Source organism: Diceros bicornis, chromosome 15 (genome assembly GCF_020826845.1).
Source record: "Diceros bicornis minor isolate mBicDic1 chromosome 15, mDicBic1.mat.cur, whole genome shotgun sequence".
NCBI lineage: Eukaryota > Metazoa > Chordata > Mammalia > Perissodactyla > Rhinocerotidae > Diceros > Diceros bicornis.
Window position 1 is genome coordinate 39,004,046 of NC_080754.1, and position 17,232 is coordinate 39,021,277.

Here is a 17,232-nt window from a genome sequence, read left to right on the forward strand (position 1 = left end):
TCAGGACGACCCGCCCCACCCCCTCAACTCCCAGCCCACGCTGTTGTCAACCTTCCTTTTAGAACACACGCCTTCCCCTGCTGTCTCCCTGGCTGACTTTTCAGCCCACCCTACTCCGGGTGGTGGAATACAGTGGCGTTCTCAGTTCTCCTAAAATTGAGGAAAGGATACCCTTATCCCCGTATATATTTCCATCTTTACACTCAGATAATCATCCTGAAGGAGGCTTCCTGAAAGAGAAGACAGAAGACGCGTTTTGGAGCCCGACAGGCTTGAACTCTTGCTGTGCGACTTTTGGAAAATCACTTCACTTCCCTGAGCTCCAGTTTCCTCATCTGTAAAATGGGGACATCAGCCCTCACCAGGCACAGGGATTAAAAGAGATAACACGCAAGATGCCAATCAAGGAAGGGCTGAGTTCAACTCAGAAGCCCAAGCAGGAAGGGACACATTCCTTTGCTTCCTCTTAGAACGAATACCTTTAGCTTCCAGGACCTAAAAAAACCATCAACAAAACGGAGTGCATTCAATCAGGGCTTTGAACTATTGCAAGTGACTCAGTAGTGAAATTGGACGGAGCCCACTTTCTGAAAGGCTCCCCAAGGCTCTGCCAACCAGAGGAAGATGTGTCCTTCCTGTTCCAAAGGGAATGACCGGCTCACACCAAGGCCTTCCTCCGAAGCCAGGCAGACAGGTGGCTGTCAGGCTGACCTTTGCCAGGCCCGGCAAGCAACATAGTTTCATTGTTCCACCCGGCCGCAGAGCTGGTTGGTGGAGTTGGCTTAGAGAACTATATTTTGTATCTGGCTTTTGGAATGACTAATGAATGAGCTGTCTCCACTGCAGGAGAATTATGCCACTTAAGCAAAACCCAGCAGGGCCGGTCGGCTCAGAGATAGCTAATAGGAAATGCCTGTCAGAACACTGACGCTTCAAAGCCAAATATATTCTCACTGTGTTCTCTGTTTGCTAAGTTTACTGTATGCAAAATATAACTCAGCTGAAAATATGTCGATGGCAGAGAGCTGGTTCCTTCCCTCTGGAGGAAATGGCGATGACCAGGAGGAGGGCAGCTCCCTAAGGACGGTCCTGTCAGGCTGAGGAAGAGCCAAGCCTCACTTGGCCAAAGAGCACAGGCCTCTGCTCTGTAGAATGTCTGTGCACTAATGGGCCAGAGCAACTACAGTCCTCAAAATAGAGGCAACTGCTCTCCCACTCCAGGCAATGGGAACAGAGGGAATGTGGGCAACAGTGAGCACAAACGGCCCAGCCTGCCATTTGTCAGGTGTTTCAGGGGCCAACGAGGGCCCACGTGGGCACATTTGAATTTTTCCCCTTTAGTGGTCTTACCTGCCACTATCCATGCCCCATCAGTGAGGCACAAAGTCCTCCAACCAAGAAGCAACCAAGAAAAAGTCAGTGAGCTCCAGAACCCTGAACAGGGTGGCAGCGCCTTGGAAACAGAGTTGATGCTGAAGCAATATAATCTGTGGGAAGAGCACCGGATGGGGAGTCAGTGTTTCTGCCTCTTCTCCCTCTGTGACCTTGCAGGAAACACTTCATCTCTTTAGGCCTTGGCTTCACCATCTGTAAGTGGGGGGATTGGATCAGCTCAGCAATTCCTAGGGTCACATTGACTAACACTGTCTATTATACATGGTAGATTGGAGGCAGGAGTGTGGTAATTAGGACCCACCTGTCAATTCCCCGACCCTCTCCCTCTCAAGGATGGCCATGGGTTGCCATGAGGAGCTGGGTATAAAGACAGGATCTTCTACATAGACGTACTTGAGATTTCTCAATACTCGAAGTAGGAAGGATCCTCTGAGGCCAGACCACGAACAGTAGTGAGTGGAGATGTCCTGCTGAGGAGGAACAAAGAGATAGGGACTCCTACAGTCTTTGACCTGGAAACACCCTACTCCCAGAGGGCCACAGTCACAAAGTCGCTTGGTGGCAGCTCAGCCCCTCTTCCCAAACACCTTCCCCAGATAAGGGGTCTGGCCTTCCTTGGGGAAGGCATTTGGGTGTACTTTGGGATCGAAGTGAGAGCTGAGCCTAAGGAACCTTGGGCTTCCCAGAAGGACCTGGAGAATAGGTAGCACGGAGCACCTACAGTGTGCCAAGCAGGATGGGGACGCAGAGAGGAATCAGACGCAGGTCTGCGCTCAAAGAGCTCCCCGTTTCATTGTGAGATGGACACAGAGATGAAGCCAAGAATGCCATAGGGTTAATCCTAGGACGCTGACTCTAGGCACATTAGAAGCTAAGAGAGGCAAAGCCCTTGGGCGAGCTACTGAATGTCTTGGTCCTTGGTCCTCATCTGTAAAATGGGATAATGATTACCTGCCTTAGAGGACCAGAGGTGATGTATGAAAATGCCTAACATACCACCTGGCACATTTTAATCACTCCACAAAAGGGAGCTATCACTATTTTTACTGCCATGACTTAGAGAAGAGCTTCTCAACAGAGTGGGTTCCAGGTGAGCAGAGACTGATCCATCCCTTTAGCCCTTGGGGCCAAGCCTGGGGTGGCTGGACCTCCTGGCTGGCTCTTCCTAGGCTGCCAGCCATCCCTCCATTTACCCCAGCTTGCCTTTCCGTTGTGTACAAAGAACGTAGGAAAGACTGGCTTACAGTACTCTGAGTAGGCTTCAGAGCAGGTAAGGCCTTCGGTGGGGAGAAGGGAGGTCTGCTGTAGGAATCAAGGAAACAGCAAAAACCAGGCACAAAGGATACGTGACAGTGGGTCTGGGGAGCAGGGGGCAGCTGGGAGGTCTCCGTGTCCCACACAATGTCTCGGTGCATGGGCCCCCAGCACATATTCTTCACTGAGTGATTGATTCTGTTCTAAGTGGAGCAGAGTCCAAGTTGGGAGATGTTGAGACAAAAAAGCTGGATAATGTCCCATTGAATGGGGTGAGAGAAGGGACTGGGTGGACCTGGGGTTGTGGGGACATGCTGAGACTTAGGAGCATACACTCTTAGGGGCCAGAGGGAGACAAGGGGCAAGGGCCAATGCAGGTAGACTCGGGCAAGCATCAAATGGTAGAGCAGGGCAGAATCAGGGCATTCACCAGGTGAGGGACCTGGGAGCCAGCAAGAAGCATCAGCCATAGTGCCAAGAAAGCCCTGAGCCAGGCTTGGCCAACCATGAGGACTGGCCCTGGATTGGGGGGACCCAGGGCTGCAGACAAGAGGTTGTCACTGGTAGATAGAAGCAAGGGAGCTACATAATGCCCAGGAAGCCAGGCAGAGGAGTTGGGACTCACTTAGGCCACCTCAGAAAGCCATGAAGGCACGAGAGCCTGGTATCATAGCCTGTCAAGCTGGTGGGGGGTCGGCGGGTGGTGAGAATCACATGGGAACCTCCACACACAGACAAGGGCAGGGTTGGGATGTGGAGGAAGCTAGGCCAAAGGAACTGCCTTGGCTGCCAGGGTGGCCAGTGGTGCAAAGTACAGCGACCAGAGGGGCAGGCGAACGTGGCTTAGCTCAGGTGGATGTGGAAGGTTGGTCCACTAGACAGGTGGGGTAGAGCAGCAGGAGTCTAGAGGCCAGAAGGCAGTAGCAAGCTGGTTTGGGTGGCTGGACCTCAGCTAGAAGTGGGGAGCATGGAGGGAGTAGAGGACTGTCAGGGGCCCACTCCCAGTTAGCTGGCTTTTGCAAGAGTAGTAAAGAGCATGAGCTTTGGTCTCAGACGAAGCTGATTTGAATCCTAACTCCCTCACCTGAGTAGCTACATGATCTTGGAGGTGACACTTAATGTCTCTCCGTTTCCTTGCCTATAAAATGGCAATAATCATAGCACCTATTTCAAGAGGTGAAGATTAAATAAGGTCATTTGTGGAGCTTCTGGCCCATATAGATGCTCACAAAATTGTACCTGTTCTTACAATGATTATTAGCCCCTGAGGTTGTCAGCTTCTCAGAAAATGAGCAGGGATTTGGAGACTGGATGGGTAGAAGATGGCAGAAGCCCAGCCCCTGGGAGACCCTCCTCCACCGCCACCTCTCTGTGAATCCGTTAGCGAGTGACTTAATCTCCTCCAGCCTCAGTTTCTTCATCTGTAAAATGGAGACACCAATACCTGCCTTTTGAGGTTGTTGTGACAATTAAATGAGATGATGTATGTGAAGTGCCCAACCCAGCGGGTGCATAGTAAATGGCCACTCTTTGGACGAGGCTGATAGGTGAGGTAGGTGAGGGAGGATGGGACCTAGGGGGCATATGGGGGCCCAGGACTCACCCCCTGCACCCCAGATCTTGGAGCTGTCACAGCAGAAATACCTTCTCCCTACGGAAGCAGAAGCAGCCAGAACCAAGGGGGTGGGGGTGGTCCATAGGAATGTACTCTGGAAACATACTTGCATACTCTGGTAGAATTCCACCTGCCTGGACGGGACTGGCTCAGGAACCAGGTAAGCCATGTCTGATGGTGGAGGGCAGCAGTGGCTCCAGCTTGGAGGGACACAAGAAGAGATAGAATAAGGGAGGGACTAGTGGAGGAAAGAGAGATTTTTCATTGACTCAGTGAGTAAATAAGTAAGCACTTATTGTGCACTATCTGGGGGCTAAGTCCTATAGACACCATGATGAACAAGACAGCCATGGTCTCTGCAAGCCCAAAACTGAGCCCAGTGGGCAAGCAATGAAAGGGCAGCTTTAGGAATATCATCGGTGGCTACACGCTGGCCGGAATGGAGCAGGGAGGAAATGAATGGGGGGCCTGTGCAGGAGTGCTCCCCGTGATCTGGTGAGAGGGCATGAAAGCTGGCCAAGGAAACAGGCTGTGTCACGGCGGAAGGAGCACCAGACGTGCATTAGACAGATCTGGCTCTACCTCTTACCAGCTCTTTGGCTCTGGACAAATTAGCTTTTGGGGTCTTCAGTTCCCTTCTCTGTAAGATGAGAATAACTGTACCTGCCTCTCAGGGTTTTTATCGACTATTAAATGAGGTGACACATAGAAATCCCGGCTCTCTGTCGTTAATAAGAACATTAATAACAAGGTGAATCTAGGGGATACCTTGAGGGAATAAAAGACAAGACTTGGTGACGGAGTGTGGGAAATATTTTAGTTGACATCTGGGCAACTTGAATGTGATTGAGTAACTTTTGTGGGTCAGAATCGAAATTCCCTGCTGGGAAAGATGGTTTGGACTGGGGTGGAGCGGGGAGTCCAATCTCAGCTGTCGAGAATTCTGAAGTCACCTCAAGCCAGGATATATAGGTCAGTTTCGGAAAAACCCAGTTTTTCCTAAACTGTGTTTGCTGCCACCTAAAAGTCTCTGGGTTAAACAATTCCATCTTTATTTCCTCCTGGATTCCCTCAGACAGTAGTTGGAGGGGATCCCCCAGAACCCCAGAGTCAGAGCCATCATTGGACACCCCCTGGTCTTTGAGCCAGGTCAAACTCTGGGAGAAGGATCTTGGACCAAAAGTATAGTGTGGGACAAAATGGCTGCTCAATGAACATCTTTCCTTCAGCAGACTGAACAAAACTTCAATAAACACGTTACCTTTTTTTTTGTCTTTTAACAAGACAAATGGGGCTTTTAAGCCCCCAGTGTAAGCAAGGGGCTTACAGGACAAGGCCCCAGATAGGAACAAAGGAAACACTCCCACCAACTCTCCTGCCAGGAATGAGCTGAAATTCTTGGAGAAGTCTTTGAGCCAGCATTCTCAGGCAGAAGTCCCAGAAGACTGTCCATCAGGTGAGAAAATGTAGGCAAAATGTAAAGTGTGCAATGATGAACCAGAAAATATCCAGAGAGCCTGCACCCGGCTATGTCTTAATGAGGCAAACTCCAAAGAAGCTTTTCCTTTAATCTGGCGTTTGAAACGAAATGCGGCTAAGAAGCCCCCCACCTCACCCACCCCACCCTTACATGTTGCCATGACTACCCAAGTTCTTAGAACATGAAAGAACTACCTCAGCATTTCCCTTAAAAACAAAAGAAAATTATTCCAGGTTTCTGGGCAGAGAACTCCAAGGACTGGGACCTGTTACTGGAGAGCAGGTTCTTCCGAGTTCCTAGTGATGAAATATGAGCCTGCGGGGAGCGGGCCCTTCAGAAAAGCTGGCAAGGAAACTGGGGATGACAGGACCCCAGCGCTCACCCCAGCTTTTGGAGCCCGTGCTCTGCTGTCATTGCTGGCTCCCTCCCGTCAGCTGGGCCTCATTTGCCCCTGCAATGAAGCACGTTAAAAGAAAACACATCCTCTCTCCATATGAGATGGGGCAGGGGTTGGGAGGGGAGCAGGTCCTGTCTTAGCAGAACCCAGGGTGGCAGCAAAAAGTGACTTCTGCTTTCTAGTCTGGTTTGCTCTTGGTACAGCCAAGATGACGCCAACCTGCAGCATGACTAGGAAGCCCCTCCAAAGGCCCCTTGAAAGCCTAAGGACCTGCAAATGAGGGTCAATCTAAGTCTTCCCCTGAGTCCAGAAAGCAAAGCCAGGGAGGTGACAGCTAGACAGCCAACCTGCTCCTTGATGCTCCCTCCCCTGCCCAAGCTTCCAGTCTAAAACCAGGCATTGCCCTTGACAGCCTTCCTAAGCCACAGGGAGACAATGGAAGTGTCCATCCTCTCTTCTTCATCCTCCACATCCAATCCTTCATCACATTTTTGAGTCTACTTCCTAAATTTCTCAAATCCATCCACTTCTTTCTTTCTCCACTGTCACTGTCTTGATTCAGGCTTCACCATCTCTAGTCTGAAATGGTACCTCCAGATCATCTGCACACCAGGGCTAGAGTGGCCATTTTAACACACAAATCTCATCATGTCACCTCCTGCCTAAAGTCCTTCAGTGCTCCTCTTGCCTTTAGGACAAATTTTCAAACTCCTCAGGAAGGCATGCAAAGCTTTTCATGATGAACAACTGTCACCCCTGCTCACTCCACACTCCAGCATAAAGAATGCATTTCCCTCACTTACATGCTCTCCCACCCCTCCAGGCCTTCACAAACAGTTCTTCTCTACTGGGGAATGCCTTCCCTAATCCAGTGTGCTGGGCATGCTCCGCTTGCCCCTCCAGACCCACCCTCCACCCTGCTCTGTGCCCCAGAGGCTGCCCCGTGTGAATCACATCAACAAACTCCAGTGTCCTCTGGCTTCTGGTTGGGTTTGGCCAATAGGGAGCGTCAATAGAGAGTGAAGGATAGGAAAGAGTGAGGCCAGGGTACTTATGCCCTCCCTGTAAGGTCATATTAGGCTGGCTAGTCACAGATGGAAGGTCACTCCTTCTATCAAGGTGGCCTGTACTACCCCTCTCTCTCTCCTTCAAGAGTACAGTTGCCTCCCTCCCCACTTCTTCTGGCCTAGGGGTGGTGATAGCTCTACCATTGCCAGCATTAGGCTTCTGTGATATCTCATGGTGTTCCTCCATCCCCTACCCACACCTTTGCAAATAACCCCTTTGTAAGCTCCTCAAACTATCCGAACTTAAGTGTGTCATCGTTCCCTGTTGGGACCCTGGCTGATACAGTCATCCTTTGTCTTTGCTAAATCATAACCTTTCCTTGGGACTAAGCTCAGTCAACGCCTCCTCCAGGAAGGCTTCCCTCCTCTCCCCTGTCAGGGTCAGCTGCCTCTCCCTGTGGTCTCCCAGAGCCTCTATATATTCCTTTGTCACAGCTCTTTCCACACTTTATTGCAAAAGCCAGCCCTCTGCCCGAAATCTGAAGCTCTAGAGGGTGGGGACCATGTGTTGTTGCTCATCCCTGCACCCCAGTATCCGGCACAAAGCAAGCCCTCAGAAAACATTTGCTGAATGAAGGAAAGAAGAAGCAGTAGCTCAGAGTGAGACCTTGCCAAAGACCCATAAGAAACACAGTGCAGCATCCCTTTGCCAGGTGCCTACTGCAGGAGCTGGCGTCCCCCAGGCCAGAGTCAGTTAGATCACAGACCAAAGGATCTGAAGAAAGTCTGTTGTTTAAAGAATACCCTCACCTCCAGGGCTCGGGGCCATGTCAGTGAGCATGGGAAAAGAGTAAGAGAGATGTGCTGGTTCCTATTTCAACAGCTGTATTTCTTGGGAAAAAAGAGTGGTCAGCCTTCCTAAGCCACAGGGAGACAATGGAAGTGTCCGTCCTTGAGCTGGGAGCCCTGGGAACCCACCATCAACCGCTGGGAAACTCACAACAATTTACTGAAAGAAATTACTAAAACTCCAAGGGCTGTGCCCAAGGACCCAGCACCACTCTCCCTAAAACACTACCAAATCCTTCATTCATTCACCAAAGTTTATTGGGGGTCTGCTCCATGCAAAGGCCTTCCCTTTGATTTACTCTAGTGACATGCTATCCAAAGGGAAAAGGCATTTTTGCTTCCAGTCTGAGTCCCTGCTGGGCCCCTGTCAGAGGCCCGAGAGGGCCCAAGTATGGGCTTCCAGGTGGAAAGGCCCCAGGCACCTGTACAATCATGGAAGATGGGGCCAACATAGTGGGTGGAAAGCAGAATCGTGAACTGGTGTAGTGGGAGGGCTCTAGAATCCTGGCTTCCCCCATTTCCAGGTACGTGACCTTGGGCAAGTTACCTCATGTCTCCGTGACTCAGTCTCCTCCTGTGCAAAATGGTGGTCATAATAGGACCTAAGTCATAGAGCTATTGTGAAAATTAGATGAGACAAAACATCCTCCAGGAGGTTGCCTAGAGCAGTGAATCCCAATCCTATCAGACCCAATGCCCCTTTTTTATAGCAAATATTTTGTAAGACCACCTTTACTATTCTGAAATGAAATTTATAGATAATATAACACATTTACACACATAAATTTTTAAAGAATCAATATACTGCCCTACTATAGGATAAAGAACTAAAAGGAAATAATTTATAATAAGATAATGTGCATTTTTGTCTATAAATGTTTGAGCATAACTACACTAGAAGATATAAGACAACTGTCCCTACTTATAATGAATAAGTTTGAATTTAAGGGAAGTGAAACATTATTGACTGGAACATTATGGTACTTCTTTATATCTGATGTTCTGAAACAAGACTAAATAAATACCATATATTCATATAGATATGTACGAATGCAGGTGAACAGAGGTGTGTTATTTTGGCAACTCAAATACCATGAGCATTTTGCAGTTGGTATTGTGGTTTTCCGAAATGATGAGCAACTCCTGGTAAATATAAAATACAATAGTCTCTCAACTTATATGATGCTAGCACTAATGAAAAATTCAGTGTATATTAAAATTGTACAAAAAGTACTTTGTGTTTATATACAAAATGGAATTATGTTCTAGGCTCAGACCAACATAAAGAGATTTTCTACCTATACGAATGTCTGGGGGGGCATTCAAATATCACATGAAGTGCAAGACAAATCTTCATTGTACAAAACTGCCCCACCTAAGGCAAGAAGTCTAGTCCCCTCTGCCTTCCCCAAGTAGTAGCCCCGCCACCAATGTAACAAACATAAATACACCACACATTTCTAAAATGCCTCTAGGGGGCAGCACTGACTCCATTGAGGACCAGTGGGCCAGAGTTCATGGGGTTATGCAATTGATAAGGAACGCCATACAACCTCCAGGAACACCCACCAGACAGAGAGCATTAGGGAAATCTATCAACATGTCACACTCTGATCCCAGAGTTTGGTTGTATCCTGCTACATTCTTGTTTGGTTGGGGCCGTAAGGTAAGGCCATTCCCTGATGCATAGGGGGTGAGGTCTCCTTGAAGAGTGTGAAGAAGAAATCAGCACCAGAATAGGCAGAGCTATATCACATAGACTTCCAGGTAGAGAAAAAGTCTCAACAAACTGACAAACCCTTGTATTTTTCTCCCCCTGTACAGCTATTGGGACCTCTTTGAAAAGTATATCATCAGCCCTCAATAAATAACTCTCGGTTTGCTCACTGATGGCTCCATCACGAATCAACACCACAGAGTGTTTCACAATGTTGTGACATTTTGTCCCTCAACTGAACATATCTAAAGAAAAACCATCATCTTTTGTGGATCTAAACTGCACTTCTAGCAAGACCAATCAGAGCTTTGAGGTGAGCTGGTGCGTGCCCACCTCCTTCCTTCCCATATGCAGCCTTAATGATCAACAAAACCTTACTCGAATTTGAGATCCTATTTCCCACAAAAAAGGAACAATCATTTCAATCATCCCAGGAAGAGGCAGCTCCTCAGACAGGAAACTGGAATTCAGATGGTGGCACCAGACAGAAGGAGAACTCTTGTCTCCTTCTTGGCTTCATTCTTTTAGTGGATTCATCTGAACTTTCAAGAAGGCAGCTGTCCAGGCTTCTGCCCAGAGGCCAGGGATGCTGTGATGGTACTGACCACACAGAGGCAGCCCCACACTAGGATAAGGTGGGTCCTGAGCCCTCACGATCAAGTCATATCTTGTAAATGAAATTATGGAGTCATGTCACTCTGTTTATTTCTCTTTTGTTATCCCCAACCTGCCGTAAAGGCTGGTCTGAAGACCCAACCCGGTCTCATCGGCCCTGTATATGTGTGTAGGAGGGTGAGGACACTGCCTAGTATCAATGATTAGTGAGAAACCCCAAGGGAAAATTCCAGTCACCTCTCCACAGAGATTCTCCCTACATTGCTAAGACTGGAGGAGTTGGTTTTCATTCATTAGGAAAGGTGGTAACTCTTCCTCACAGAGTCTAGTGGAACCGGGGAGGCCTGAGTCTTAGATGAACCAAGTGAGACACGTAGAAGGGGACTCAAGCCCATGGGCTAAGCCCACAGGCAGATTAACAAAACTTGAGAAACTTGTAGCAAAGAGACTTGATGTTGGGACCCATCCTGTGGGCTGTACAAAGCACACTTTAATCTATTTTGCCAGGTGACAAAGTGGGGCCACCAACAGTTGATGGGAGTGAATCTGCCTTTGGGAGAGAGTGGCTCCACCTGTGGATAGAATGGATCCACTGAAGCTGGGAACCAAGCAGGCTTGACATGTATCATCTACATGTGTTTTTGGGGACAGAGAAGGGGCCCAGAGAACAAATAAACAAAACAGAAATAAAAACTAAAGGTGTCTTCTCAAGGTTTGTTTCTCATCACCTCTTGGTCTCCTCAGGAATCAAAACCACAGTGGTCCCAGGAAGTCTCTGGAGGCAGGAGGCATCAGGGAGGGGACTGGGATGGCTCTGTTTTTCGAGGAGAAACTGCTAACATCATTTCCAATGTCCAGAGGAATGTGACCTTCGGGGCAACAGAGACCTGAGAGTTGGAGATGCTTTCTCTAGCAAGCCCAGCAGCCTCCTGAACACCCCTGGCATCTCTACCATCTGGCCTTCTGCTCCGTGGAGCGACCTCCCCAACTTGGGGCAAATTTTGGGAAAAAACCAGAGGCGGAGACCGCTGAGTGTGAATACAGAACTCACAAAGCCAGTGCACTCAGCCAATGGTTCTCAGCCCTGCATGCACGTTAGAGTCACCTGCGGAGCTTTTTAAACACACGCAGGTCTGGGCCCCACCGCCCGAGATTCTGATTTAATTGGTCTGGGGCAGGACCCAGGCGTGGATGGTCTTTAAAAGCTCCCCAGGTGATTCTAATGTGCAGCCAGAGTTGAGAACCACCACATTTTACACCAGGAGAGGCCCTCAGGCCCTCCTTCAGATCCCGGTTACTCTTAATTTATATACACTTCTAACAATCCAGTTGTCTGGTTTCCTAGCTGGTATAAGATTAAAAGCAGCATATTTAGAAGGGGAGAGAAAGTCTGCTAATGAAAAGGCACTAAAAGCAGCAAGACATAACAAATGAGAGTCTGATCACAAGTGTAAAGATAGAAAACCTATAAAAAGCAAACACAGCCCTCAACCCCTCCCTTCTCCAGCATATCCTATTTACAGTGAGGGCCTGAGGGGATCACTAGATGGAGGAAGGAGGAGCAGGAGGGTTGCAGTGTGAAGGGCAAGTGATGTGCATCGACTGTCCATGATACATAAGGTATATGTTGACAGTTGCTACAAACATTACCTCATTTAATTCTCATCACAGCCCTATGAGATAATTATTATTACCCCATTTTACAGATGAAGAAGGCAAGACTCAAGGAGGATCATGGGCTCGCTCAAAGTTGCATAAGCATTGAGCTGCAATGCTGGGATTTGAATGTCAAATGTCAGTCGGTTTGACTCAAAAGCCCACATATGTTGGGAAATGCCATATCCGCTTGTTTAGTACAATAACTAATATTTCTAACGATGACCCAAAGTCTAGCACTGGATTACCCTCGGTATCCAGCTGTTCAGGATGTTCATTTTAGGAACAGTTACACACACACACACAAATATATAGTGATGAAAGAATGGGGTATCCATTTGGGAAACAAATAAATAAATAATACAAGTTATTTCCCAGCTCACACCGTTCATCAAAATGAATACCAGATGGATAAAGATGGAAATGAAACCATAAAGGTACTAGAAGAAAATATAAGTGAATATTTTATAAGTTTAGGATGGGGAAGGACTTTCTAAACATGTCAACAAAAGCAAAAACCATAGAGGAAAAGACTGATAGATTTGACTACATAAAAAATTAAAAACTTCTGTACATCAAAAACCACCATAAATTGAAAAAGTATTCAACCTCACTCGCATTCAAAGAAAGGCAAATTAAAACAGCAATGAGAGACTTGTTTTTGCTGATCAGATTGGCAATGATTAAAAAGAATGATAATACTGAGAGTTGGCATGGGTGAGGGCAAAACAGCACTCACACACTGTTGGAGGGAGTGTAAATTGGTACAATCTTTCTGGAAGGCATTTTGGCAATATGTATGAAAAAAGCCTAAGAAGGCACATACCTTTTGACCCAGTAATTCCATGTATAAAAATTTATCCCAAGGAAAGAACTGATCCACTACACACACGCACACGCACGTAAAATGTGTGCAAAGATTTTATCCACTGAGGCACTCTTTGGAGTATTGAAAAATTGGAAGCAGCCTAGAGGTTTAACAGAAATGAATTAGTCAAATAAATTATGCTATACAGATCTTGCTTGACTTACGGTGGGGTTACGTCCTGATAAACCCATCAAAAATATCGTTAAGTCGAAAATGTGTTTAATACACCCAACCTACTGAACATCACAGCTTACTTAGCCTACCCTACCTTAAACTTGCTCAGAACACTTACATTAGCCCACAGTTGACCAAATCATCTAACACAAAACCTATTTTATAATGAAGTGTTGAATATTTTATGTAATTTATTGAATATTGTTCTAAAAGTGAAGAATGGAATGGTTGTCTGGGTACAGAATGGTTGTTTATCCTCGTGATCGCGTGGCTGACTAGGAGCTGTGGCTCGCTGCCTCTGCCCAGCATCATGAAAGAGGGTCGCACCACATATTGCCAGCCTAGGAAAAGATCAAAGTTCAAAGTACGGTTTCTACTGAATGGGTATCGCTTTCACGCCACCGTAAAGTTGAAAAATCGTTAAGTCAAACCATCATAAGTGGGGGACTGCCTGTAAACATAGGAAGCAATATTATGCAGCTACCAAAAATGATGCTGTATAGACACACAGGGCAATGGTATAGAATAAAGCCCAGAAACAGACCCAAATATATGACAATTTGGTATATGATAAATATCAAATCAGAGAGGCAAAGACAGACTTTCTAATAAATGGTGTTCGACTCACTGGAAAAAGAGGCTGGACCGATATTTCACATATTATACCAGGATAGCAGTCAAATCGATCAAAGATTTAAATGCACACACACAAAAATCCTCATGAAATTCCCAGAAGAATAATAGAACTCCTTTATGATCTTGGAGTAGTGAATATCTTTCTAACTGATTCAAAATCCAGAAGTCATGAAATAAAAGACTGACAGATACATCGATACAAAAGCCTTTAAACTCCTGCATGGCAAAAGTACCATAAGCAAAGTCAAAAAAAACAAAAACAAATGACTAACTGGAAAAAAAAAATCAGAACTTATTTCACAAAGGGTCAATCACTCCAATACATAATTTGTTTCTATAAATCAAGGAGACCAATAGCCCAATAGAAAAAATATCTGTTTTCAGAAAAAAAAATACAGATGGTTTTTAAACATATGAATATTAGACCTCATTAATAAGAGTGCAAATTATAGTTGCAACGATATACCCATTTTTCACCTATTAGATTTGCTCATATCCAAAATACCCTTGATGGGGGAAGTTGTAGGGCAACAGGCACCCTCATACATCGCTAATAGGAATACAAAATGGTACACCCCTATGAAGGGCACTTTGGCATTTTCTATTATTGTTACTATGTGTTTACCACTTGACTCATCAATCCCACTTCCAGAATTTTTCCTCAAAATGTGTTTGCACACAAACAGAAATGACACGTGTATGTATTATAGCACTGTTTGTAATAGTAAAAGACTGAAAATAACCCAAATGTCCAATTATATGGAATTGTTAGCTATTGTAGCCCACCCACATCATAATATACCAGGAAACTCTCTATGAACTGATATGAAAAAGTCTCCACTATATACTACTAAGTTTTTTTTTTTTTAATTAAAAGCAAGTGCTTAATAATGTCTACAGTGTGCTAACTTCTGTGTAAAAAAGGATGGGGCATATATAATTGCATCTGCTTGTATTTTCAAAAAGAGTACTGTAACTATGAAAAGCAGTGACCTAGCGGAGGGAAATCAGAAAACCAGGTGAAGGGGACATGGGTTGAAGCAAGAATTCTCAATGTGTACTTTTTTATATTGTTTTGATTTTTGAATTATGTGCAAGTATGGCCTATTTTTAAAATAAAATTAATTTAATACATAGTGGTACAGATTCATTTGTGTTGACATGAAAGATTTTCAAAATAGATTTAGTGCATAAAGTAGGTCACAGAAATATATACAGAATAATCTCGGTTTCGTTTTTTTAAAAAATCATATCTATATGGTCTTATTCTTATATGTATTAGGAAACAGGAAAATCTAGAAAGACAAACTCTAAAACATTAATAGTTGTTATCTCCAGTTGGGGGGATTTAGAGTTATTTAATTTTAATTATTTTTCTTTTTATCTATATTTTCTAACTTTTGTACGATGATTATGTTTTATTTCTATAATTACAAAATAAACAGAAAAAAACTTACCTTAAGCCTCAAGGAAAAATAATAACCCAGGAAAAGATTTGCAACATAACAAAGAATTTAATATCCTTAATATTTAAAGAACTCTTGCAAAAAATAATAAAAAGAAGAATGTTCCAGGAAGAACTCAAATGAACAACAATAGGATAAATAAATGTTTCTACACTGATACAATGTATAATTAGAAAGCAATAAAATGACAATTTTGAACACTTTAATGACAAGGATAGTCATGATATATTAAGAAGGAAAAGCAGGTTTGCAAACAGTGTCATTTTAATAAAAATATATCTATACAAGGCTTACAGACTTTATTCAGTGCATGTATTTGTGTATAGATATAAACATATGCATGGAATAAAATCTGTAAGGATAAGGTAAATAGATACATTTCTGGATGGTAGGATTACAGGTGCTTAACATTTCTCTTAACTTCTATTTTTCTGCAATGAAATGGTTATTTACATAACATAAAATAGAAGGATATATTATTTGTAATATTGCCTTGTGGAGGTTTTAGCCACAAGTAAGTTAATCACATTGTATTTAATAATGAAAAACTGAAAACAACCTAAATATATAACAACAGAGATTAAAGGTGACATGGGGTCTGTGGGATATTTTCAATCACAAATAATTACATCATAGAAAAATATTTATTAGTGTGAAAGATTCATGGCATGTGAAGAAGTATATATTATATGTATATAAAGCAGTGTATACAAGATAACTCCATTTAAATAATAAGTAATTAAATAAAAATGTATACAGTTGTCCCTCGGGATCTGTGGGGGATGGGTTCCAGGACCCCCATGGATACCAAATTCCTCAGATGCTCAAGTCCCTTATATAAAATAGTGTGGTATTTGCACATAACCCATGCACATCCTCCCGTATACTTTAAACTCTAGTAATCTCCAGACTACTTATAACACCTAATACAACGTGTAAATGCTATGTAAATAGTTGTTATACCGTATTGTTTAGGGAATAATGACCAGGAAAAAAAAGTCTATACATTTTTAGTACAGACGCAACCATCGTAGGCCCTTCAATTCGTGGTTGGTTGAATCTGCCAGTGCAGAACTCCGGATACGGAAGGCCAAGAGCATGTTTAGAAAAACGAGGGAGGATATACACCAGGGTATTTGTTAACTGTGATTATCCCTGGATGATAGAATTACAGGTGTTTTTTGTTTTTTTCTTCTTGATGGTCAGGATTTTCTCAATGCTCTACAATAAACAATCTCTTCTAAAACGAGAAAAACTAAAGCACTAAAGAATTTTTTAATGCTTTAAAAAAATGATGCTCCAAGAGACAAATTCTAAACTATCTAAAAAAAAGTTACCCATCCAAGAGGAGAGTCTAGCTAACTAAGGTGGGCTATCTCCCTCTATTGATGATAAGAAGTAAAGCTCGGCCTTGGTCCTAGGCTGAAATGCCTTATTCCCTCCTTCCTCTCTTTGTCTCTTTTGACCACAGTGTTGGCCACCACGCTGGGTACAATGGCACCGCCCACAAGTATAGGATGACAAGATGCTGCAACAAGGCAGTATCCCCCCCACCCCCCAAAGAGAATTATTGGTCCAACCATTTGCCTTCCAGCAAGTAAGCTAATGAACCTGCTGGGCCGGAAGGCGGTTGGTGGGCAGCATGGTGAGTGAAGTGGCCAGGGCATGAAGGTTCTCTGTGAGGACCCATCTTGGCCCAGGCCCAGTCCCTCCCTTCACTGCTTCTGCTACAGCCTCCCCGCCCATCCTACTCTAATCGCTGCGCACCCAACAGGAAGGAGCAGCTTCCAGCAGGGCATCTCTCAGGCGACCCTCTCCAAAAAGGCGAGAGCAAAGAGGTGGGCTCTGAGCTCAGGCAGCCCCCTAAGCTCTTCGTGTCTCCTGAGAGTTTACTGCAACAGTCTCTTAACTGGTCTTCTGCCCTCACTCCCTGCCCTGTCCAACCCATCTTCCAAGCCCCTGCTTCCCTTCTTAAAATATACCTAATTATTTTATTCCTGGGATCAAAACATTTTATCCAAAATCAGTACTTCTCAAACTTTCCCGCTGAAGTACACCAACAGCAGACAAAAGAAATGCCTTCAGTTCCCTGAGGGGACCACG